The 26,812-nt window shown below is 38.2% G+C and overlaps 1 protein-coding gene across 5 annotated transcripts in view; it reads left to right on the forward strand.

Annotated features, from left to right (window-relative positions):
* The first annotated feature begins 428 nt into the window (after nucleotides 1-428).
* The window catches only part of chst10 (carbohydrate sulfotransferase 10), a 70,398-nt gene continuing 44,014 nt past the window's right edge, over nucleotides 429-26,812 (forward strand). For 4 of the 5 annotated variants that reach the window (XM_089132278.1, XM_039694712.2, XM_039694726.2 and 1 more), the window contains exon 1: nucleotides 432-661. The gene's annotated coding sequence lies outside the window, so the exon portion shown is untranslated. Of the gene's footprint in view, nucleotides 662-26,812 lie in introns of all 5 variants that reach the window. The other variant, XM_089132279.1, reaches the window with a different exon arrangement.

Here is a 26,812-nt window from a genome sequence, read left to right on the forward strand (position 1 = left end):
CAATCATAAACTGTTTCTTCAACTTATTAAAATATCTTACTTTACTGCTACTATCTGTATCTGCTTCTTTATTATATTTGTAGTGTGTGAATTATAAAATACATTATATCCTTCATCACATATAGTGTCTGGTCACTTTATATCTTATATCAGAATATAATATTACTGTTAACCTACAATGGATATTAAATACGCCGAACCATGTGTCCTCTATCATAGCTACATGAATGACCTTTGCAGTAAAAAAAACGCGTGAAAATCAGTTCAGTATTCAGTGAGATATGATTAATTTAATGCGCTGACAGATTGCACTGAGCGGAGCGGATGACCGGTTTAAGATGGCGGCTCCAATTCTCGTCCGTGCCAATAGGCAGTAGCGGTCGATAGGGCGTCTACCTATATGATGTCTATGTTTGACAGTACGCGATTTCGGACGCAGCTATGGTCAGAGCCCTCTGGCGCACTGTAATTACGTCAGCGTCCAGAATGATCTCATCTGTTTTGTTTTCATTCCCTCATTCACGAATGACATTATGTGCCATTCCTACTAACGAGTGACTGATTACGGAGTCGGACGCAGCTACTGTTCAGCAGAATACAGCTTCCGAATTACACTGGGAACCCCGACAACAGGAGATGACAGAAGATGTGCATTGAAAAGGTTTGGATTTGGTTGTTTAACGTTACCATGTGTAGACAGGCAATGACTTTGTGAGGTGGGACGCTGCGTCTATCGTTCCTTGTTCAGTTTCTTTGATTTAATCTTAAAAACTGATATTAGTTAATTTACATTAACTCGCTGTTGGTTAACGTTAGTAAGCGAGGCTATTTGTTATCCATTTCATTAGTCCGGGTCTCACGAAAGCACTATGTGGACATAACGTTACTAAAATTAATTTATACAGCACTTCTGAACGATTTATTTGATAGTTTCCGCCAAAATAGTTTGGGTATTTCTCATCAAAGATCACCGGTGATCCCTATCGCTGTTCTACCTTTATTACACATTTAATTTAATACTCATTACACCTACTTGATGTGGTTAAACTCAGCATCATTAGAAAGATTAAAGACTCCAGCCTCGATATTGACCACTGTTTATGATTAAACTGGTTTGCAGTGACATTCATTTCTTAATTTATCAGGATTGCGAAATAATAACGTTAGTTGTTTTGAATAGAAATCATCACTCATAAATAATTAATTCAGAGGGATAAATAGTGTGTAGAATTTTGTAGTGTATTTCTTTTCTTTTATTTATTTATTTATTTTTATTTTTATTTTTTTCTTATTTTTTTAATTAAACAATAAGAACAAAACAAAAATAGAATATACATCTACAGTGGCATTGACAAATACAGGTAAATGAGTATTAAGCAAGGCACATATCACTTAAGGTAAAAATAAATAAATAAAAATAATTACAATGAAGAAAAAAAACATTAAAAAATATAATAATAGTAATAATAAATTACAAAGGGGTCACTTTATTCCTCTTTTAAAAGCTCAAGGTCTCTTATAATTCCAGTCAATTTTTGGGCCTTTTTACTTTTCATACTTTCCAAAGCTGGAAAAAAATTACAAATCAAGTATTTTTTAAACACAGAAAAATAAGGTTTCGTTTTCATGCATTTGGATTTATGAATAAAAAAATTTCCCAGCATCAACATTACATTAACAAGAAATTCGTTTCTTTTCTCGTTTAATAGCATTCCAAACATAATATGTTTTCTGGCAAAAGTAGGCAATGATTGAATCTTTGATTCCAAACAATAAGACATATTTTCCCAAAAAGTATTTGAAGAAACACAAGAAAAAAAAAAAGATGATCAGTTGTCTCTATGTCAACTTGACAAAAAGTACAGGCATTTTCTTCAAAATTAAACCGTTGTCTTAAGAATTCACTAGATGGGTATACTCCATTGAATATTTTAAAATGAGTTTCCTTAGCTTTAGGAGCCACTGGAAAACTAATGTACTGTGTTCTCAATTTTTTAACAGCTCGTTTATCATAAGATTGCAAAACACAGTTTTTATATAGAAGTGTCGGATATAATATAGAATTGAAACAAGAGCGGATAAGCTTGTTGGGAATCATTGCTCTGAGGTCATTACCATTGAAGAGAAGGGATGGAAGTTCAAAAGGTCCATCAGGTATGTTGGCAGAAGCATTTTGTACAAAATGTATAAAACTTTTTGGAATGGCATTTAAAACACGCTCAAAAAGTTTGCGTTCACATTGTAAATTATATTTAGTACAAAAGTCTTTAAAAGTTAACAATCTCCCATCTTCATCTATCAAATGAAGAACTGACCAGATACCATTTTCTAGCCACTCATGAACACATAGAGACTTATATTTAGAAACAATAAATCTATTGTTCCAAATTGGGATTTTATGTGGAGAAAAATTATGGTTATATAATAATTTCCAATATAACAAAATCTGCTGGTGAAAAGACGATAATTTAATTGGCAGTCTGGAAACAGTATAATCGCATCTCAAAAGGAAATCAATTCCACCCAATTTTCTAAATATACCTCTGGGAATGCAAAACCAAAAACTATTCTCATTTGTTATAAAATGTTTAAGCCATTTGATCTTCAACATGCCATTCATACAATAGAAGTCAAAGGCTTGTAATCCACCATTTTCATAATTTTGTACAAGTACAAGTTGAGCTCTCTTTATATAGTGCACACGTTTTCTCCAAATATAATTGAAATTAATTTGATTAATGGTCTTAATAGCTCTATTAGAAATAGAGAGACAAGATGCAGGGTAGATACATCTAGAGAGACTCTCCATTTTAGTTAGATAAATCCTTCCAAAGATAGACAAATCCCTCTGCATCCATGCATCAAGCCTGCCTTAGTTTGCACTTATCCCATCTATTCTAGACATTTTGCTTTTCCATCATGACTTCATCCTTAGAAATGCTTATGCCTAAATATTTGACAGTCGACTTGATCGGAATATTATATGCAATTTTAAGAGGGCATTCATGTATGGTAATAATTTCACATTTAGCAATATTAAGCTTTAAACCTGAGAATTTAGAAAAATAGTTAACTATCTCAATTACTTTAGGAACCTGGTCAAGACCTTTTAAAAAAAGAGTTGTATCGTCAGCCAATTGACTAAGTATGATTTCCTGTCCAAATACATTTAATTTTTCAATACTTGAGTTCTTAATTAAGAGAGCCAACATCTCTGTAGCCAGAATAAACAATGAGGGTGAGATGGGGCAGCCTTGTTTAACTCCTCTCTTGATATCAAATCTGGGTGAAGTACCTGTTGGTAGGGCCACTGAACTATTGGTATTTGTGTAAAATAACAGAATAATGTTACAAAAAACTTCACCAAACCCATACATTTTCAAACATTTAAAAATAAACTAATGTTCTAACATATCGAAGGCTTTGTAAAAGTCTAAAAATAAAATAACCCCATCATCCTCTATTTCCTGATTATATTCCAGCAAGTCCAAAACCAAACGAATGTTGTTATGTATAGATCGGCCTCTAATGAATCCAGTTTGTGTCTCCCCGATAATTTTAGATAAACCAAGTTTTAAACGGTTATTATATGTGGGTTAGTAATTTATAATCAGTGTTTAGCAAAGTTATAGGTCGTAAATTATCCAACAATCTAGAGTCTTTCCCTGGCTTGGGAATAAGTGTGATTAGGCCTTGTCTCATTGAATTAGTAGGCAAAACCGCAGATTTAGTAATTTCCTGAAAAACTGCAAAAAGAAATTCCCTTAATAAATCTAAAAAATGGCGATAAAAATTAGCTGTCATACCATCTGGGCCAGGTGATTTATCCAATGACAGACACATAACAGCAGAATCAAGATCTTCAATTGTTAAATCTGCATCACATATCATTTTGAATTGATTATCTATATGAGGGACAAAATCTCCAATTTTTTCAAAGAGGGAATTAGGGTCTAATATTGAAGAGGATGAAGAATACAAATTCTGATAAAAGTTGGCGATTTCTTTAGCTATCATTTGCGAATTAGAACACTCTGTCCCATTAATAATTAAGGTTTTAACAGAATTTTTTTCTTGCCGCTTTTATTCCAACCTACAGAAATAAGCAGAGTTTTTCTCCCCTTTTTCCATCCACTTGGCTCTTGATCTAATGTACGCTCTCTTAGCTTTCCTCATATAGATTTCATCCAACTCTGCTTGCAAAAGTAACAATCTTGATCTATCATCCTCCGTTAAAATTAATTTGTTAGAATATTCATTTATTTCTTTAATAACAGAGGTCTCTTTTAAATTATATGATTTTTTTTAACTGTTTACTATAAGAGATAGATAACTGTCGAACTTTGTATTTAAAGAATTCCCATTTACTTGTCCAGGAAACCAGGCTGTTATCATTCAAAATATTTAAAACAGTATCTTTCACCAGTTTTGTATAATCTTCATTTCCGAGAAGGTTAGAGTTAAACTTCCAATAACCCTTGTTACGGAAAGGTTTATTTGTATGATATATCATCAATTCAATTGAACAGTGATCTGTTAGGGGAGCTGCCGATATACTAGATATAGTTTGATAAGGTAAAAAACTATGAGAAATTAACCAAAAATCAATTCGGGACTTGCAAGAAGCATCAGGTTTAAACCAAGTAAACTGTCTTGAGGGGTTTGACTCACGCCATGGGATCTATTAAACCTTGATTATTACAAAAGTTTGATAACAATGAATTGTAATGATTTACATTATACTTAGTTGGCGATCTATCTAACCACTCATCATACACCATATTAAAGTCACCACCCAATATAATAAGATCAGTCGCATACTTTGTTTTCATTTCCTCTAATATCAGTGACATTTCTGAAATTAAAGATTTGTTTTGGGATAAATTATTATAACCATACACATTTCCTAAGACAATGTAACAATTTTCGATTTTTTTGAACACAAAATAACCAATGTCCATCCAAGCTAGATCTTGACTCAACTAGTTTCCCTGGAAAGTTGTTAAACAGAAAAGCAACACCTCCTGAGCGAGTTGTGCCATGAGCAAATAAAACTGGTTCACCCCACAGATTAGACCAAAAAGTACGATCACTGCCACATGAATGAGTTTCCTGCAAAAGAACTCATTGAGCTTTTCTTTCTTTACAAAACAAAAATGTAGCTTTTCTTTTTGTATTGTCTCTTAGACTCCTAACATTTAGTGAAAGAAAAGAAATGCAGCTATTAAGTTTAAACATAGAACAAGAAAAAGAAAAAATAAATAAATAACTGTGTTAACAAAACACCTTTACCCTACTGGGGACAGAAAAACTCTGGTTAATTAGGATTTAACACAAAATCAAACAAAAATATAGCTGCGAGCAGCGATGGCGGGCCCAAGCCGGTGGCACCGCAACCCCGGTTCCTTTAGTTACCTAAAGGCACCCGGGTGGCGGTGCCGAAGGCTTTGGCCCTTTTATGATTAAAGGTTAAAACGGCTTGCCATACTCTGTCATTTCGACTATAGTCACAATTATGTTACAGATATCTTAAATGATAATACAAACTATCCAAAATGTAATTACGAATAGACAGAAAGACGTTGTTGATATCTACAATGTTAATTCCGGACAGGCAAACTTAGCTTTTAAATGTTAAAAGGGCTTGCCATACAGGGACGTAGGCTCAGAGAGAGGCTCACCATATTCAAACCAAAATATCGGACTTCCTCTTGGTCCGAGCTAATGACTATGTATTAGAAAGTTGTCCGGCTTGAGGAGTACAATGTATATACCGATTTTTGTAACTGTAGATAAAACTAACAACCCCACTTTTAAGTATATATATGGTGCCTTTAGTGTTATTCTGCACGACGTGCAAAAACTTAACCCCCGCTTTTTTAAGTATATATATATATATATATATATATATATATAAAGAGGGTTATTCTGCACGACGTGCAAAAACTTAACCTCCGCATTGACTGTCGAAGAGAAGTGTGCAGAAGAGCTTGCATCAGTGAGGGCTTTGCAAAATATACACTCACCGGCCACTTTATTAGGTACCCCATGCTAGTAACGGGTTGGACCCCCTTTTGCCTTCAGAACTGCCTCAATTCTTCGTGGCATAGATTCAACAAGGTGCTGGAAGCATTCCTCAGGGAGTTTGGTCCATATTGACATGATGGCATCACACAGTTGCCGCAGATTTGTCGGCTGCACATCCATGATGCGAATCTCCCGTTCCACCACATCCCAAAGATGCTCTATTGGATTGAGATCTGGTGACTGTGGAGGCCATTTGAGTACAGCGAACTCATTGTCATGTTCAAGAAACCAGTCTGAGATGATTCCAGCTTTATGACATAACGCATTATCCTGCTGAAAGTAGCCATCAGAAGTTGGGTACATTGTGGTCATAAAGGGATGGACATGGTCAGCAACAATACTCAGGTAGGCTGTGGCGTTGCAACGATGCTCAATTGGTACCAAGGGGCCCAAAGAGTGCCAAGAAAATATTCCCCACACCATGACACCACCACCACCAGCCTGAACCGTTGATACAAGGCAGGATGGATCCATGTTTTTATGTTGTAGACGCCAAATTCTGACCCTACCATCCGAATGTCGCAGCAGAAATCGAGACTCATCAGACCAGGCAACGTTTTTCCAATCTTCTATTGTCCAATTTCGATGAGCTTGTGCAAATTGTAGCCTCAGTTTCCTGTTCTTAGCTGAAAGGAGTGGCACCCGGTGTGGTCTTCTGCTGCTGTAGCCCATCTGCCTCAAAGTTCGACGTACTGTGCGTTCAGAGATGCTCTTCTGCCCACCTTGGTTGTAACGGGTGGTTATTTGAGTCACTGTTGCCCTTCTATCAGCTCGAACCAGTCTGGCCATTCTCCTCTGACCTCTAGCATCAACAAGGCATTTCCGCCCACAGAACTGCCGCTCACTCGATGTTTTTTTCTTTTTCGGACCATTCTCTGTAAACCCTAGAGATGGTTGTGCGTGAAAATCCCAGTAGATTAGCAGTTTCTGAAATACTCAGACCAGCCCTTCTGGCACCAACAATCATGCCACGTTCAAAGTCACTCAAATCACCTTTCTTCCCCATACTGATGCTCGGTTTGAACTGCAGGAGATTGTCTTGACCATGTCTACATGCCTAAATGCACTGAGTTGCCGCCACGTGATTGGCTGCTTAGAAATTAAGTGTTAACGAGCAGTTGGACAGGTGTACCTAATAAAGTGGCCGGTGAGTGTATATACATACAAACACACACACACACATATATAAATATTAAGGAAAGCAAATGTATTGAAATATAGCACATTCATTTTAAATTCATTCAGCTTCAATTACCAATTTGTAGTTTACCAATTTATCTTACTTTTATTTAAAGCAAACTATACATTTAAAAGATTAGGGTTATATGCATATTTTGTCATTTAAAAAAATACAAAATTGTTATGCAAAAAGATAAGGACTTGCAGAAAAAATCTACAGTCAGCAACACACACACACACACACACACACACATAAACGCAGACACCAGCCACCCCCCCCCTCCCTCTTCCCCACACAGACACTGATAGAGACAAGATACACATCCAAACTGCAATATCTGACTTTCTTTTGGTCTGAGCTTCTTACTGTTAATTAGAAAGTTGATCGGCTTGACAAGAACAATATACGTGGCATGTTTTGTAACTGTAGGTAAAACGAGCAAAGTTAACACATTTTATGTGTCCTTTTTTAGTCATAAAATTATTTTCCTCGCCACGGCCAAACCGTTCGAGATATCAAAAATCCGTCCGGAATTGAGCATCCTCAATGTCTTGACTTCATGCACACCGAGTATGGTGGTGATTGGTAAACACATGCGTTGTAATTTGATGTATTTCTTCTAGGAGATTTATTCAAACGACACATAATTCCCAACTTCCATTTGAACTGTCTTAAAACTTAGAGCAGAGATGGGCGCAGGTCACGCAAGTCTCAAGTAAGTCTCAAGTCTTAACCGTCAAGTCTCAAGTAAGTCCCAAGTATTTTTTTTTGGGGGGGGGGGGGGGGGCAAGTCAAGTCAAGTCACAGGCTATGTCAAGTCAAGTCAAGTCTTGTAGTAGGTTAAGTCAAGTGCAAGTCAAGTCACCTTATTATTTTAATTTTACATGCAGAATCTGATCTTAATAAAATGAAAAGACAAGATAAGTATTTGCCAGTAAATTACAATAATTTGCATTGTAAATACTCATGTTCAGTAAAATACACCATGGAATCAAACAAAATTGTAACTTCATAAAATTATTTATTTTTCACTTCTGTCAACATTGAGTCCATAAAACAAATAACAGCTTAACATCCTACAGACTCTCTGAACACCTTCCTCTCTCTCAAACACAGTTTACAAACAATATTAAACTTTGTTACATTTCTCCTCTCTCTCTCTCTCTCTCTCTCTCTCTCTCTCTCACACAGTGGCGGTTCTAGACCATTTCAACTGGGGGGGCCAAGCTGGGGCCAGTTGTACTGTTAGAGGGGCCAGTTACATTTAAACCTTATCATTTTCTGCACTGCACTGAAGGCATAAATAAGCAAAATACCATGTTTATAATTATCCAACAATTTGCATTTCCATTATATTTTTACATTTGCATTACATATATCAGTCTGTATTTGAATTTCCATTTTATTTTTTTACATTGAATATACAGTATGTATATATATATATATATATATATATATATATATATAATTTTTACAAATTAATCTACGATTTTTGTGGGTTTTTTTTTTTTTTTGCAAAAAGATCAGCAAATTATCCTCTAAACTGGCCTTTTTAGGGGGCTTTCCTCTCAGGGTGAGTGAGCTTTTTTATAATTGTTTTTTTCCTGACATCTTTGAAAGACAGAAGCAATAATTAATGCATCCTTGGCCAGGATATAATTATAAAATATGACATGATTTTAAAAGTGACCTATAAAATCGACTATGCAATGCACTTTAATTTATCTAGTGCTAATAAAATTATTAAGCCTATTTGGAGAGAGAGATGTTTTAAAATCGACTATGCATTACACTTTAATTTATCTAGTGCTAATAAAATTATTAAGCCTATTTGGAGAGAGAGATGTTTATAATGTGACAATATGTCAGTCATCGTGATTCGTGTAATAAGATGACTAGGCCTAGACTACTTGTTCTGAGCAGGTGTTGTCAGTGAACAGGCTGTAAAACTGTTGTCTAAGTTACAGACTGAAACTAATTAAATGGGAAACGAATCGATTACCTAACGTAACCTCGGTTCTCTCTAGATGAGGGAACGAGCATTGCGTAAGCTAGCTTACGCTACGGGAAAGATTCATCTTACATCAGTCAAGTTGTCATAGTTTTTGTCAAACAAGTTGTGAATTTGTTGTAACATTAAAACAGGAGATCATGACTTACTCCGTGCTCCAAGTGATGTTCGGAGCTCCAGTGATTAGTTTCATCTGTGGGACGGGTGAAGAAACTTTCGGAAGATGTTGTAACAGAATCATATGAACAATTCCAGGATATGCTTTTTTTTATTGGTTGTTGCGTTAAATTTTACCCAGATACAATAGTGCCCTTTTCTGATTGGCTATCAAGTAGCACTTCTCTTTTTTTGATTGGCTGATGCGTAGCAGGGTCGACTGCTGAACTCCAGGCGAGACGCGCTTGATTCTCACGTGAGAGCGGCGCGGCCAGAGAAATTGCGTATATTAAATATATTATTAATAGTTTTTCCGCATGAGAAATACAATGTGTGACGGGAGTGTGAGACAAAAGACTGAAACGAGTGACTGTCATGCTCAATGCGTGACACACTATAAAAAAAATATTTCACACTGACTCCATATTTAGGGGGGCCACAAGGGGGTCCAAGCTTGTTGTCGCAGGGGCACTGGCCCCCCCAGGCCCCCGCCTAGAACCGCCACTGCTCACACACACACGCACACACACACTTTCTCTCTCTCAAGAAGCAAAAACATGACTGCTAAAGGTTGTATCAGCGATGGCGGGGTAACATCAATTAACATCACGAGTGATATTCCCTTAGGCCACGCCCCCTTGTCTCCCCAAAGTATTATAAGCAATCATGCGCATCCCGTGTGCAGAATGATGCACTTGAAGCAACACCAAGTCACAGCACGCAACGCTTCACATTGAAAAGAACATAGCGAAGGGATGGTATCTATAATCTATGCTTAGTAGGGCTGCACTATTTGGGAAAATGTCATATTGCCATTATTGAGCCAATATTGCAATTGCGATTTGCGACTCCGATATAATAAAATGGTTTCATGAGTCCAACTTGCTTGGTTCTAAAGTAAAATGCACACACAGATTAATGTTTATTTCTCAACTCAAACTAAAAACAACAACAACAATAAATGATTGATAACACCTATAATGATCAATAAACCATCAACCAAACCAACATTACAGTGATTCCATCAATTGAAAGCCATCAACTTTTTAAAAAATTATTAGGCTTAAAAAATATATAACAGCTTTTAAATTAAGTGAACTTCAAACAATCCCCACATAAACCCATAATAAAAAACATATTTACCTGTGCCCTTCCTGTCTTAACAGGTACAGAAATTGAATAAAGTTATCAAACAGTCTGCGCTGCCTGAATCATAAATTATATATATAATAATCCTTATTAAAGCTACAAAAGTTCTTTACTCAAGATCAGTGAGTAATTTTCTAATTTCCCTTTGTTCTTTTAACTTTCCTGAAAGAACGCTTTATTCGCTGCTGGCCCTTTAAGAGCACCCGTTGCCGAGATGCGGATCTCACACGCGCCTCATAGCACAACTCTTTTCATCCAGACTTTTCTTATGTTATGAAGATACTAGACAAAACCACATTTTGGCATAATTGTGTGTGCTATTGTTCGTTCAAGCTCGAAAGAGAACTGTTTATTCTGGGCTGGCACACGGTCAGTGCATGCGCATTATGCGAGTATCATCTATTCTAATCTAGGGCACTCACAGGCAGCTTTTCACTTCTTGTCGTGCAAAATGCGAAAATGCATTTGAACCAATAAGAGGGGGATCTTGTAACACTAGTCAAAGGATGACAAAAAAGAAGAGATGCTGCGCTAATAGCCCTACTTTGTTTATTTCATATAAAATCGCGGCATTTTGCGTTATATAATTGTATAGGTTTGAGATCGCTATTACGACTGCGATATAATTAATCGTGCAGCACTAATGCTAAGTGTATTCTAAAGGGCAATAAACTCCACTCCAGCAAGATAGTCATTTTATGCAAATCATAGACCTTTATGGTTATCTACAAATAAAGTATAATATTGGGAACATTGATCTTGAAGAGAGTGTCGTCGTGTTACTGTCGCAACCGAACGCGACGCGCTAATGCTGATGCATGGAGAATGACTGAGGCGAGATGACTTCCGTTAACTTTAACTTAGAGACTAAAATATTAATTTTACCACACATTAAGCTATTGAATGACTTTAGAAGTCTTGGAATATAGTGTGAAAACTTGATTGTGCTTTACAGTTTTGTATGCCTTTAGTGGGGCTTAACAAAATAACACAATATGCAGAATGTCGGACGTCACTTATAGGCTAAACTGTTTTTATAGATAAAACTATTTACATTCGGCAGTCATGAAAACAAATCTCAGATAACGGTTGACTAGGTAACAAATGTGTAATTTTGCGCCGGAGTTCTCCTTTAACTTACATTAGCTAGCTAACTACGAACGAGCTAACCAGATAACATTAACAAATTGACAAGCACTTACGGGCAGAATGGCTCTTCAAATGACGGACGAAATTGGAGGTTGTCATCTGACTGTCCGCGATCTTAACGTTGCATGTCTTGCAAAGCGCTGTTCTTTTGCCATCTTGTTGTAAGAAATTCTTGAATCCAAAAGCGACGACGACCCTCGTTATCCCTCCGGCTGACATGTTGATGTGATCTGATGTAAGTGGGCGTGGTGTGCGCGTAAGGTATGAGAGGGCATGACTGATGATCTCTGATCCAGTCATGACAGCGCTATTCTCAGCCTGCGCTCCAGCTGGATCAACTTTATTTTTTTTTACATAATTTATATATTTTATATTCAAACTGAAAACATGATGTGATTAACACTCAAGTCATATTATTACATGCAAGTGTGTTTGATTTATGGACCAAATTTTCAGATCAAGTTTATGGACCAAGTTAATTTAATTAATAAACTAATTATATAAAACTATTAATGCACTACAATTAAACTGGTTATATGCCTTTACTTATAAAAAATAAAAAACTTATTTAAAAAAATACCAGGCTTAAGGCATTTATTTTTTATGCAGGCCATACACACAGGAGTGAAATGGTTAAGACCCCTCCCCCTACAAACACACACACATACACAGACAGGCAAAGACAGCATGCTCAGATTGAGCAAGACCACATTCAAACAAACATATCTGACTTTCTGTGGGTCCTAGCTAATGAGTGTCAATTAGAAAGTTGTCCGGCTCGAGGAGTACAATATACATACCGATTTTTGTAACTGTAGATAAAACTAACAACCCCACTTTTGTCAAAAGGTGGCGCTACTGAGCCCTCACCACGCCCGTTTCTGAAACTTTGCACGTGTCTACTGGCTAATAAATGTGATGTGTCTGTCGAGTTTCATGCAATTTCAAGCATGCTAAGGGTCTCAAAAGCATCCTAAAAGAATGGTAACGTTTGATGCGTCGCCACGGCAACAGTTTCAAAGATATCAAGAATCCATTCACAGGTCTACATCTGCCGTATGTTTACATTATACAGATGACGTTTGAAGCAAATCGGGTAAAAATAAAAGGGTGATATCAAAGAATTTTGAAAGTGACACACTTCCTGCTGCCAGTTGGTGGCGCTATAACTTTGACTCACAATAGTCACATCCATGTGATCGTCCTCTTACAGCGAACACACTGCTGAAGTTTCATCAAGATCAGTTAATGTATGCTGAAGTTATAACACACTTCCTGGTTCACGTTTCTCGTCATGATTTCGTTTCCTCGCCACGGCCAAACCGTTCGAGATATCAAAAATCCCCTCGCAAACTTTCATCCTCAATGTCTTGACTTCATGCTGACCGAGTTTTTGTCGAATTTGGATCAAAGCTCTAGGAGGAGTATTTAACATTCCATTGCGAGCGTTTTACAAACAAACCTCAATAGCCGACTTCCTGTTGGGCTGGGGTAAAAAGTAAAAGCGCGAGGTATAGATGAAACTATGAGATCAACATGTGCACAGAGTTTCATATTATTACATACAAACGTGTTTGAGTTATGGACCAAGTGTTCGGACCCCGTTCCAGGGGGCGCTGACGAGCCGCCCTGCCACGCCCGTGTACCAGCTTCAGCCCGGCTCTGATGGCCGCGGGTTCTGACCCATGTGCAAAGTTTCAAGAGTTTTCGAGCACGTTAAGGGCCCCAAAAATGCCCAAAAGGTTACAAAATAATAATAATAAAATATAGCTGCGAGCAGCGATGGCGGGCCCAAGCCGGTGGCACCGCAACCCCGGTTCCTTTAGTTACCTAAAGGCACCCGGGTGGCGGTGCCGAAGGCTTTGGCCCTTTCATGATTAAATGTTAAAACGGCTTGCCATACTCTGTCATTTCGACTAGTCAAAATTATGTTACAGATATCTTAAATGATAATACAAACTATCCAAAATGTAATTACGACTAGACAGAAAGACGTTGTTGATATCTACAATGTTAATTCCGGATAGGCAAACTTAGCTTTTAAATGTTAAAAGGGCTTGCCATACAGGGACGTAGGCTCAGAGAGAGGCTCACCATATTCAAACCAAAATATCTGACTTCCTCTTGGTCCGAGCTAATGACTATGTAATAGAAAGTTGTCCGGCTTGAGGAGTACAATGTATATACCGATTTTTGTAACTGTAGATAAAACTAACAACCCCACTTTTGTCAAAAGGTGGCGCTATTTAGTCCTTGCACCATGCCCGTTTCTGAAACTTTGCACGTCTACTGGCTAATAAATGTGATGTATCTGTTGAGTTTCAAGCAATTTCAATTTCAATTTGACTGTTGAAAAGAAGTGCGCCGATTAGATACTCAGGATCGGTATCGGCTCTGACACTGCCATCTTTGACGAGGCTGATTCATATTGTGCATATACTATTCTATGTAAGGCACAAAGGCACAAAAACTTTCTAAAGTACCATAAAGTTTTTGTGTACTGTATTATAAGTGTTCTGAAGCTATTATGTGATATAGAAATTAATATTTAAGTCATTAAATTCAAGAACACGTAAACTTTTCCCTCTCTGCGCCTGTCAGTCATTCTCCATTCAGCATTCAAACAGCACGTCGCATTCGGTTACAGTCAATGATGAAACGATCTTCAAGATGATTCAATGTTAATCCTATTATACTGGGTCTTTAAGATAAAGGTCTAAAGGTCTATATTTTCGAATGAAGAAACTTTTTCTTGCTGGACTTTATTGCTGTAACTTAATCGTGTTACTTTCTACCGGGTGTCAGACGCTGTCGGTTAGATCACAACACTAGAGTCAGAGCACTATAATTGTTCTTCACGCACACAGTAACTGAAATTTAAAACCTTTAAAAGAAAAGGCTCAATAAACTATTGCATAGATAGATAATGTATAATACACTGTTCATAAATATGTATTTCCTTTGTGCTTTGAACTTTTCAATACGGACTCAATGCGCTGTAACTTCATGTGGCTTCAAGCACATCATTCTCCGCTCGGGATGCACATAAGTGCTTTGTGCTGCACCGTATTAGAGCCGTAATATCATAATGCAGTGACGTAATGACAGATTATTAATTGCCTTTCAATTATATGTTGCTGCGTCATTAAACATCTGTCCTATGCATTTCAAACATTTATAGCAGCCATGGCTTTATCTTTTTATGATTTTTGTTATCTTGTTTTTCATGAATGTATTTTTTAAAAATAAGAGCAATGTGTATTATCTATTATTAATATAGTTTATAATAGCATTTTTGTCATAGATTATGACAAAGTAATCATATGATCCACCAGCGAGGAACCAGCAGAACAGAGTGAACATTCTTTCTGTTTAGTTCAATCCTACTTAATAGGAATTTATTTAAAATGCTCGCTCTACTCCACACCATTAATGTCTTGTGCGGACATCCGTATTTTGACTTTCGGTTTTAAGTAAGCGATTTAAAAGCTCCCAAGTCCCAGCAGAGTCACACGTTGATTAACCGGTGGGAATATACACAATAGGCCTACCTGATATTGAACACAAGAGGGCAGTATAGCACTACGTATGACTCAGATTATTATTTTTTTATGAATTTTACAACAATTCTGGCTGTTTTTGAACGTAAACATAATTCTTAAATGAAAAAAAGGAAAAATTGGGGACGTTATAATATTTGTATAATTTAATTTAGAAACAAATGATGTATAATTACATTTTTAGAAGATATGAGGTTTTTAGTGTTTACTTTTTTGACATTACTTTAATCTTTTGCCATAGTTGCACATGTCTACTGGCTAATAAATGTGATGTATCTGTTGAGTTTCAAGCAATTTCAAGCATGCTAAGAGTCCCAAAAGCATCAAAAAAGAATGTTAAAGTTTGTTTCGTTGCCACGGCAACAGTATCAAAGATATCAAAAATTCATTCACAGGTCTACATCTGCCGTGTATTTACATTATACAGATGAAGTTTGAAGCAAATCGGTTAAAAATAAGAGAGTGATTTCAAAGCATTTTGAAAGTGACACACTTCCTGCTGCCAGTTGGTGGCGCTATAACTTTGACTCACAATAGTCACATCCATGTGATCGGTCTCTTACAGCGAAAACACTGCTGAAGTTTCATCAAGATCAGTTAATGTATGCTGAAGTTATAACAGACATCCTGTTTCATGTTTCTCGCCATAATTTCGTTTCCTCGCCACGGCCAAACCGTTCGAGATATCAAAAATCCCGTGGCACTTTTTCATCCTTAATGTCTTGACTTCACGCTGATCGAGTTTCGTCGAATTTGGTTCAGTGCTCTAGGAGCAATAATTTAAATTCCATTGCATGTGTTTTAAACACAACCCTAAATAGCCGTCTTCCTGTTGGGCTGGGGTAAAAAGTAAGAGTGTGAAGTAGGCTATATATGAAACGATGAGATCTATATGTGTACCAAGTTTCATATTATTACATGCAAGTGTGTTTGATTTATGGACCAAATTTTCAGACCAAGTTTATTGACCAAGTTAATCTGATTAATAAACTAATTATATAAAACTATTGTCAATTCACTACAATTAAACTAGTTATATGCCTTTACTTATAAAAAATAAAAATAAAAACTTATTTAAAAAATACCAGGCTTGAGAAATGTATTTTCTTTATGCAGGTCATACACACAGCAGTGAAATGGTTAAGCCCCCTCCCCCTGCACACACACACAGACAGCCAGCCAGCCAGCCAGCCAAAGACACATGTAGGCTCAGAGTGGCCATATTCAAACAAAAATATCTGACTTTCCGTGGGTCCTAGCTAATAAGTGTCAATTAGAAAGTTGTCCGGCTCGAGGAGTACAATATACATACCAATTTTTGTAACTCTAGTTAAAACTAACCACCCCACTTTTGTCAAAAGGTGGCGCTACTGAGCCCTCACCACGCCCGTTTCTGCAACTTTGCACATGTCTACTGGCTAATAAATGTGATGTGTCTGTCGAGTTTCATGCAATTTGAAGCATGCTAAGGGTCTCAAAAGCATCCTAAAAGCATCCTAAAAGAAGGGTAAAGTTTGATGCGTCGCCACGGCAACAGTTTCAAAGATATCAAGAATCCATTCACAGGTCTTCATCTTCCGTATGTTTCCATTATACATATGAAGTTTGAAGCAAATCGGGTAAAAATAAAAGGGTGATATCTAAGCATTTTGAAAGTGACACACTTCCTGCTGCCAGTTGGTGGCGCTATAACTTTGACTCACAATAGTCACATCCATGTGATCGTCCTCTTACAGCGAACACACTGCTGAAGTTTCATCAAGATCAGTTAATGTATGCTGAAGTTATAACACACTTCCTGTTTCACGTTTCTCGCCATGATTTCGTTTCCCCGCCACGGACAAACCGTTCGAGATATAAAAAATCCCCTCGCAAACTTTCATCCTCAATGTCTTGACTTCATGCTGACCGAGTTTCGTCGAATTTGGATCAAAGCTCTAGGAGGAGTATTTGACATTCCATTGCGATCGTTTTACAAACAAACCTCAATAGCCGACTTCCTGTTGGGCTGGGGTAAAAAGTAAGAGCGCGAGGTATAGATGAAACGATGAGATCAACATGTGTACCGAGTTTCATATTATTACATACAAGCGTGTTTGAGTTATGGACCAAGTGTTCGGACCCCGTTCCAGGGGGCGCTGACGAGCCGCCCTGCCACGCCCGTGTACCAGCTTCAGCCCGGCTCTGATGGCCGCGGGTTCTGACCCGTGTGCAAAGTTTCAAGAGTTTTCGAGCACGTTAAGGGCCCCAAAAGTGCCAAAAAGGTAGTAAAATAATAATAAATATAGCTGCGAGCAGCGATGGCGGGCCCAAGCCAGTGGCACCGCAACCCCTGGCTCCTTTAGTTACCTAAAGGCACCGGGGTGGCGGTGCCGAAGGCTTTGGCCCTTTCATGATTAAATGTTAAAACGGCTTGCCATAGTCTGTCATTTTGACTAGTCACAATTATGTTACAGATATCTTAAATGATAATACAAACTATCCAAAATGTAATTACGACTAGACAGAAAGACATTGTTGATATCTACAATGTTAATTTCCGGATAGGCAAACTTAGCTTTTAAATGTTAAAAGGGCTTGCCATACACGGACGTAGGCTCAGAGAGAGTCTCACCATATTCAAACCAAAATATCTGACTTCCTCTTGGTCTGAGCTAATGACTATGAATTAGAAAGTTGTCTGGCTTGAGGAGTACAATGTATATAACGATTTTTGTAACTGTAGATAAAAATAACAACCCCACTTTTGTCAAAAGGTGGCGCTATTTAGTCCCTGCACCATGCCCGTTTCTGAAACTTTGCACATGTCTACTGGCTAATAAATGTGATGTGTCTGTTGAGTTTCATGCAATTTCAAGCATGCTAAGAGTCTCAAAAGCATCCTAAAATAATTTCAAAGTTTGAAGCTTTGCCACGGCAACAGTTTAAAAGATATCAAGAATCCATTCACAGGTCTACATCTACCGTATGTTTACATTATACAGATGAAGTTTTTCATCTGTTTTTCATCATTATACAGATGAAGTTTTTCATCTGTTTACATTATACAGATGAAGTTTTTCATTCATATTATTACATGCAAGCGTGTTTGATTTATGGACCAAGTTTTCGGACCCCGTTCCAGGGGGCGCTGTCTAGCCCCCCTGCCACGCCTAGGTACCATCTTCAGCCCGGGCCTGATGGCTGTGGGATATGACCTGTGTGCAAAGTTTCAAGAGTTTTCAAACCCGTTAAGGGCCTCAAAAGCCATTAAGAGTCTCAAAATCATCAAAAAAAAAAAGAATTTTAAAGTTTGATGCGTTGCCACGGCAACAGTATCAAAGATATCAAGAATCCATTCACAGGTCTTCATCTGCCATGTATTTACATTATACAGATGAAGTTTGAAGCAAATCGGGTAAAAATAAGAGGTTGATTTCAAAGCATTTTGAAAGTGACACACTTCCTGCTGCCAGTTGGTGGCGCTATAACTTTGACTCGAAATAGTCACATCCATGTGATCGTCCTCTTACAGCGAACACACTGATGAAGTTTCATCAAGATATGTTAATGTATGCTGAAGTTATAACACACTTCCTGTTTCACGTTTCTCGCCATAATTTCGTTTCCTCGTCACGGCCAAACCGTTTGAGATATCAAAAATCCCCTCACAAACTTTCATCCTCAATGTCTTGACTTCTTGCACACCGAGTTTGGTTGTGATTGGTAAACACATGCGTTGTAATTTGATGTATTTCTCCTAGGACAACTATTCAAACAACCCATAATTCTCAACTTCCATTTTAATTGTCGTAAAACTTAGAGCACGAAAGTTGTTTGGCCTGATGTGATCTATAATTGTACCGAGTTTCATATTAATTCACGCAAGTGTGTTTGATTTATGAACAAATGTTCGAATCCCAGTCCAGGGGGCGCTGTCGAGCCGCCCTGCCACGCCCGATGACCAGCTTCAGCCCGGCCCTGATGGCCATGGGTTCTGACCCGTGTGCAAAGTTTCAAGAGTTTTAGAGGATGTTAAGGCCCCCGAAAATGCCAGAGAAGTCGCACACAGCAAATAAAGGGTTAAAATTAACCTGACAGGCGCCCCTCCTCTCACTCACACAGAGAGACACTGAGAGACTGGCAAAATTCTAAGATTTTCTCTACATTCAAACAAAGATATCTGACTTTCTGTGGGTCCTAGCTAATGAGTGTCAATTAGAAAGTTGTCCGGCTCGAGGAGTACAATATACATACCGATTTTTGTAACTCTAGTTAAAACTAACAACCCCACTTTTGTCAAAAGGTGGTGCTACTGAGCCCTCACCACGCCCGTTTCTGAAACTTTGCACATGTCTACTGGCTAATAAATGTGATGTGTCTGTCGAGTTTCATGCGATTTGAAGCATGCTAAGGGTCTCAAAAGCATCCTAAAAGAATGGTAAAGTTTGATGCGTTGCCACGGCAACAGTTTAAAAGATATCAAGAATCCATTCACAGGTCTACATCTGTCGTATATTTACATTATACGGATTAAGTTTGAAGCAAATCGGGTAAAAATAAAAGGGTGATTTCAAAGCATTTTGAAAGTGACACACTTCCTGCTGCCAGTTGGTGGCGCTATAACTTTGACTCACAATAGTCACATCCATGTGATCGTCCTCTTACAGCGAACACACTGCTGAAGTTTCATAAAGATCAGTTAATGTATGCTGAAGTTATAACACACTTCCTGTTTCACGTTTCTCGCCATAATTTCGTTTCCTCGCCACGGCCAAACCGTTCGAGATATCAAAAATCCCCTCGCAAACTTTCATCCTCAATGCCTTGACTTCATGCTGACCGAGTTTCGTGCCGTGTGTTTGAATTCTCTAGGAGGAGTATTGCACATTCCATTGCGAGCGTTTTACAAACAAACCTCAATAGCCAACTTCCTATTGGGCTGGGGTAAAAAGTAATAGTTTGAGGTATATATGAACGATGAGATCAACATGTGTACCGAGTTTCATATTATTACATGCAAGCGTGTTTGAGTTATGGACCAAGTGTTCGGACCCCGTTCCAGGGGGCGCTGTCTAGCCCCCCTGCCACACCCAGGTACCATCTTCAGCCCGGCTCTGACGGCTGTGGAATCTGACCTGTGTGCAAAGTTTCAAGAGTTTTCAAACCCGTTAAGGGCCCCAAAAGCCGCTAAGAGTCTCAAAATCATCAAAAAAAAAGAATTTTAAAGTTTAATGCTCTGCCACGGCAACAGTATCAAAGATATCAAGAATCCATTCACAGGTCTTCATCTGCTATGTATTTACATTATACAGATTAAGTTTGAAGCAAATCGGGTAAAAATAAAAGGGTGATATCAAAGCATTTTGAAAGTGACACACTTCCTGCTGCCAGTTGGTGGCGCTATAACTTTGACTCACAATAGTCAAATCCATGTGATCGTCCTCTTACAGCAAACAGACTGCTGAAGTTTCATCAAGATCAGTTAATGTATGCTGAGGTTATAACACACTTCCTGTTTCACGTTTCTCGCCATGATTTCGTTTCCTCGCCACGGACAAACCGTTCGAGATATCAAAAATCCCCTCGCAAACTTTCATCCTCAATGTCTTGACTTCACGCTGACCGAGTTTCGTCGAATGTGGATCAAAGCTCTAGGAGGAGTATTTCAAATACCATTGCGAGCGTTTTACAAACAAACCTCAATAGCCGACTTCCTGTTGGGCTGGGGTAAAAAGTAAGAGCGCGAGGTATAGATGAAACGATGAGATCAACATGTGTACCGAGTTTCATATTATTACATGCAAGCGTGTTTGAGTTATGGACCGAGTGTTCGGACCCCGTTCCAGGGGGCGCTGACGAGCCCCCCTGCCACGCCCAGGTACCAGCTTCAGCCCGGCTCTGATGGCCGCGGGTTCTGACCCGTGTGCAAAGTTTCAAGAGTTTTCGAGCACGTTAAGGGCCCCAAAAGTGCCCAAAAGGTAGTAAAATAATAATTATTATAATAATAATAGAGAAGAAAAATAATCGCAAGGAAAACAATAGGGCCTTCGCCCTTTCAGGGCTTGGGCCCTAATTATAATAATAATAGTAAAGAAAAATAATCCTTAGGAAAACAATAGGGCCTTCGCCCTTTCAGGGCTTGGGCCCTAATAATCCTAAGGAAAACAATAGGGCCTTCGCCCTTTCAGGGCTTGGGCCCTAATAATAATCCTTAGGAAAACAATAGGGCCTTCGCCCTTTCAGGGCTTGGGCCCTAATAATCCTTAGGAAAACAATAGGGCCTTCGCCCTTTCAGGGCTTGGGCCCTAATAATAGTAAAGAAAAATAATCCCAAGGAAAACAATAGGGCCTTCGCCCTTTCAGGGCTTGGGCCCTAATAATCCCAAGGAAAAATATAGCTGCGAGCAGCGATGGCGGGCCCAAGCCGGTGGCACCGCAACCCCGGTTCCTTTAGTTACCTAAATGCACCCGGGTGGCGGTGCCGAAGGCTTTGGCCCTTTTATGATTAAATGTTAAAACGGCTTGCCATACTCTGTCATTTCGACTAGTCACAATTATGTTACAGATATCTTAAATGATAATACAAACTATCCAAGATGTAATTACGAATAGACAGAAAGACGTTGATGATATCTACAATGTTAATTCCGGACAGGCAAACTTAGCTTTTAAATGTTAAAAGGGCTTGCCATACAGGGACGTAGGCTCAGAGAGAGGCTCACCATATTCAAACCAAAATATCTGACTTCCTCTTGGTCCGAGCTAATGACTATGTATTAGAAAGTTGTCCGGCTTGAGGAGTACAATGTATATACCGATTTTTGTAACTGTAGATAAAACTAACAACCCCACTTTTGTCAAAAGGTGGCGCTATTTAGTCCTTGCACTCTGCCCGTTTCTGAAACTTTGCACATGTCTACTGGCTAATAAATGTGATGTATCTGTTGAGTTTCAAGCAATTTCAATTTCAATTTCAATTTGACTGTTGAAAAGAAGTGCGCCGATTAGATACTCAGGATCGGTATCGGCTCTGACACTGCCATCTTTGACGAGGCTGATTCAAATTCTATATTGTGCATGTACTATTCTATGTTAGGCACAAAGGCACAAAAACTTTCTAAAGTACCATAAAGTTTTTGTGTACTGTATTATTAGTGTTCTGAAGCTATTATGTGATATAGAAATTAATATTTAAGTCATTAAATTCAAGAACACAAACTTTTCCCTCTCTGCGCCTGTCAGTCATTCTCCATTCAGCATTCAAACAGCACGTCACATTCGGTTACAGTCAATGATGAAACGATCTTCAAGATGATTGAATGTTAATCCTATTATACTGGATCTTTAAGATAAAGGTCTAAAGGTCTATATTTTCGAATGAAGAAACTTTTTCTTGCTGGACTTTATTGCTGTAACTTAATCGTGTTACTTTCTACCGGGTGTCGGACGCTGTCGGTTAGATCACAACACTAGAGTCAGAGCACTATAATTGTTCTTCACGCACACAGTAACTGAAATTTAAAACCTTTAAAAGAAAAGGCTCAATAAACTATTGCATAGATAGATAATGTATAATACACTGTTCATAAATATGTATTTCCTTTGTGCTTTGAACTTTTCAATACGGACTCACTGCGCTGTAACTTCATGTGGCTTCAAGCACATCATTCTCCGCTCGGGATGCACATAAGTGCTTTGTGCTGCACCGTATTGGAGCCGTAATATCATAATGCAGTGACGTAATGACAGATTATTAATTGCCTTTCAATTATATGTTGCTGCGTCATTAAACATCTGTCCTATGCATTTCAAACATTTATAGCAGCCATGGCTATATGTTTTTATGATTTTTGTTATCTTGTTTTTCATGAATGTATTTTTCAAAAATAAGAGCAATGTGTATTATCTATTATTAATATGGTTTATAATAGCATTTTTGTCATAGATTATGACAAAGTAATCATATGATCCACCAGCGAGGAACCAGCAGAACAGAGTGAACATTCTTTCTGTTTAGTTCAATCCTACTTAATAGGAATTTATTTAAAATGCTCGCTCTACTCCACACCATTAATGTCTTGTGCGGACATCCGTATTTCGACTTTCGGTTGTAAGTAAGCGATTTAAAAGCTCCCAAGTCCCAGCGGAGTCACACGTTGATTAACCGGTGGGAATATACACAATAGGCCTAACATTACCTGATATTGAACACAAGAGGGCAGTATAGCACTACGTATGACTCAGATTATTATTTTTTTTATGAATTTTACAACAATTCTGGCTGTTTTTGAACGTAAACATAATTCTTAAATGAAAAAAAGGAAAAATTGGGGAAGTTATAATATTTGTATAATTTAATTTAGAAACAAATGATGTATAATTACATTTTTAGAAGATATGAGGCTTTTAGTTTTTACTTTTTTGACATTACTTTAATCTTTTGCCATAGTTGCACATGTCTACTGGCTAATAAATGTGATGTATCTGTTGAGTTTCAAGCAATTTCAAGCATGCTAAGAGTCCCAAAAGCATCAAAAAAGAATGTTAAAGTTTGATTCGTTGCTACGGCAACAGTATCAAAGATATCAAAAATTCTTTCACAGGTCTACATCTGCCGTGTATTTACATTATACAGATGAAGTTTGAAGCAAATCGGTTAAAAATCAGAGAGTGGTTTCAAAGCATTTTGAAAGTGACACACTTCCTGCTGCCAGTTGGTGGCGCTATAACTTTGACTCACAATAGTCACATCCATGTGATCGGTCTCTTACAGCGAAAACACTGCTGAAGTTTCATCAAGATCAGTTAATGTATGCTGAAGTTATAACACACATCCTGTTTCATGTTTCTCGCCATAATTTCGTTTCCTCGCCACGGCCAAACCGTTCGAGATATAAAAAATCCCTTGGCACCTTTTCATCCTTAATGTCTTGACTTCACGCTGATCGAGTTTTGTCGAATTTGGTTCAGTGCTCTAGGAGCAATACTTTAAATTCCATTGCATGTGTTTTAAACACAACCCTAAATAGCGTCTTCCAGTTGGGCTGGGGTAAAAAGTAAGAGTGTGAAGTAGGCTATATATGAAACGATGAGATCTATATGTGTACCAAGTTTCATATTATTACATGCAAGTGTGTTTGATTTATGGACCAAATTTTCAGACCAAGTTTATTGACCAAGTTAATCTGATTAATAAACTAATTATATGAAACTATTGTCAATGCACTACAATTAAACTAGTTATATGCCTTTACTTATAAAAAATAAAAATAAAAACTTATTTAAAAAATACCGGGCTTGAGAAATGTATTTTCTTTATGCAGGTCATACACACAGCAGTGAAATGGTTAAGCCCCCTCCCCCTGCACACTCACACACACACACAGACAGCCAAAGACACAGAGACACAGAGACATGTAGGCTCAGAGTGACCATATTCAAACAAAAATATCTGAGTTTCTGTGGGTCCTAGCTAATAAGTGTAAATTAGAAAGTTGTCCGGCTCGAGGAGAACAATATACATACCAATTTTTGTAACTCTAGTTAAAACTAACAACCCCACTTTTGTCAAAAGGTGGCGCTACTGAGCCCTCACCACGCCCGTTTCTGAAACTTTGCACGTGTCTACTGGCTAATAAATGTGATGTGTCTGTCGAGTTTCATGCATTTTGAAGCATGCTAAGGGTCTCAAAAGCATCCTAAAAGCATCCTAAAAGAAGGGTAAAGTTTGATGCGTCGCCACGGCAACAGTTTCAAAGATATCAAGAATCCATTCACAGGTCTACATCTGCCGTATGTTTACATTATACAAATGAAGTTTGAAGCAAATCGGGTAAAAATAAAAGGGTGATATCAAAGCATTTTGAAAGTGACACACTTCCTGCTGCCAGTTGGTGGCGCTATAACTTTGACTCACAATCGTCACATCCATGTGATCGTCCTCTTACAGTGAACGCACTGCTGAAGTTTCATCAAGATCAGTTAATGTATGCTGAAGTTATAACACACTTCCTGTTTCACGTTTCTCGCCATGATTTCGTTTCCTCGCCACGGACAAACCGTTCGAGATATCAAAAATCCCCTCGCAAACTTTCATCCTCAATGTCTTGACTTCATGCTGACCGAGTTTCGTCGAATGTGGATCAAAGCTCTAGGAGGAGTATTTCAAATACCATTGCGAGCGTTTTACAAACAAACCTCAATAGCCGACTTCCTGTTGGGCTGGGGTAAAAAGTAAGAGCGCGAGGTATAGATGAAACGATGAGATCAACATTTGTACCGAGTTTCATATTATTACATGCAAGCGTGTTTGAGTTATGGACCGAGTGTTTGGACCCCGTTCCAGGGGGCGCTGACGAGCCCCCCTGCCACGCCCGGGTACCAGCTTCAGCCCGGCTCTGATGGCCGCGGGTTCTGACCCGTGTGCAAAGTTTCAAGAGTTTTCGAGCACGTTAAGGGCCCCAAAAGTGCCCAAAAGGTAGTAAAATAATAATAATTATAATAATAATAGTAAAGAAAAATAATCCCAAGGAAAACAATAGGGCCTTCGCCCTTTCAGGGCTTGGGCCCTAACAATAGGGCCTTCGCCCCTTCAGGGCTTGGGCCCTAATAATAAATATAGCTGCGAGCAGCGATGGCGGGCCCAAGCCGGTGGCACCGCAACCCCGGTTCCTTTAGTTGGCGGTGGCAAAGGCTTTGGCCCATTTATGATTAAATGTTAAAACTGCTTGCCATACTCTGTCATTTCGACTAGTTACAATTATGTTACAGATATCTTAAATGATAATACAAACTATCCAAAATGTAATTACGAATAGACAGAAAGACGTTGTTGATATCTACAATGTTAATTCCGGACAGGCAAACTTAGCTTTTAAATGTTAAAAGGGCTTGCCATACAGGGACGTAGGCTCAGAGAGAGGCTCACCATATTCAAACCAAAATATCTGACTTCCTCTTGGTCCGAGCTAATGACTATGTATTAGAAAGTTGTCCGGCTTGAGGAGTACAATGTATATAGCGATTTTTGTAACTGTAGATAAAACTAACAACCCCACTTTTGTCAAAAGGTGGCGCTATTTAGTCCTTGCACTATGCCCGTTTCTGAAACTTTGCACATGTCTACTGGCTAATAAATGTGATGTATCTGTTGAGTTTCAAGCAATTTCAATTTCAATTTCAATTTGACTGTTGAAAAGAAGTGCGCCGATTAGATACTCAGGATCGGTATCGGCTCTGACACTGCCATCTTTGACGAGGCTGATTCAAATTCTATATTGTGCATATATACTAGTCTATGTTAGGCACAAAGGCACAAAAACTTTCTAAAGTACCATAAAGTTTTTGTGTACTGTATTATTAGTGTTCTGAAGCTATTATGTGATATAGAAATTAATATTTAAGTCATTCAATTCAAGAACACAAACTTTTCCCTCTCTGCGCCTGTCAGTCATTCTCCATTCAGCATTCAAACAGCACGTCATATTCGGTTACAGTCAATGATGAAACGATCTTCAAGATGATTCAATGTTAATCCTA

The sequence above is a fragment of the Pimephales promelas genome, chromosome 6 (assembly GCF_988280905.1).
Source record: "Pimephales promelas chromosome 6, fPimPro1.hap1.1, whole genome shotgun sequence".
Taxonomy (NCBI): domain Eukaryota; kingdom Metazoa; phylum Chordata; class Actinopteri; order Cypriniformes; family Leuciscidae; genus Pimephales; species Pimephales promelas.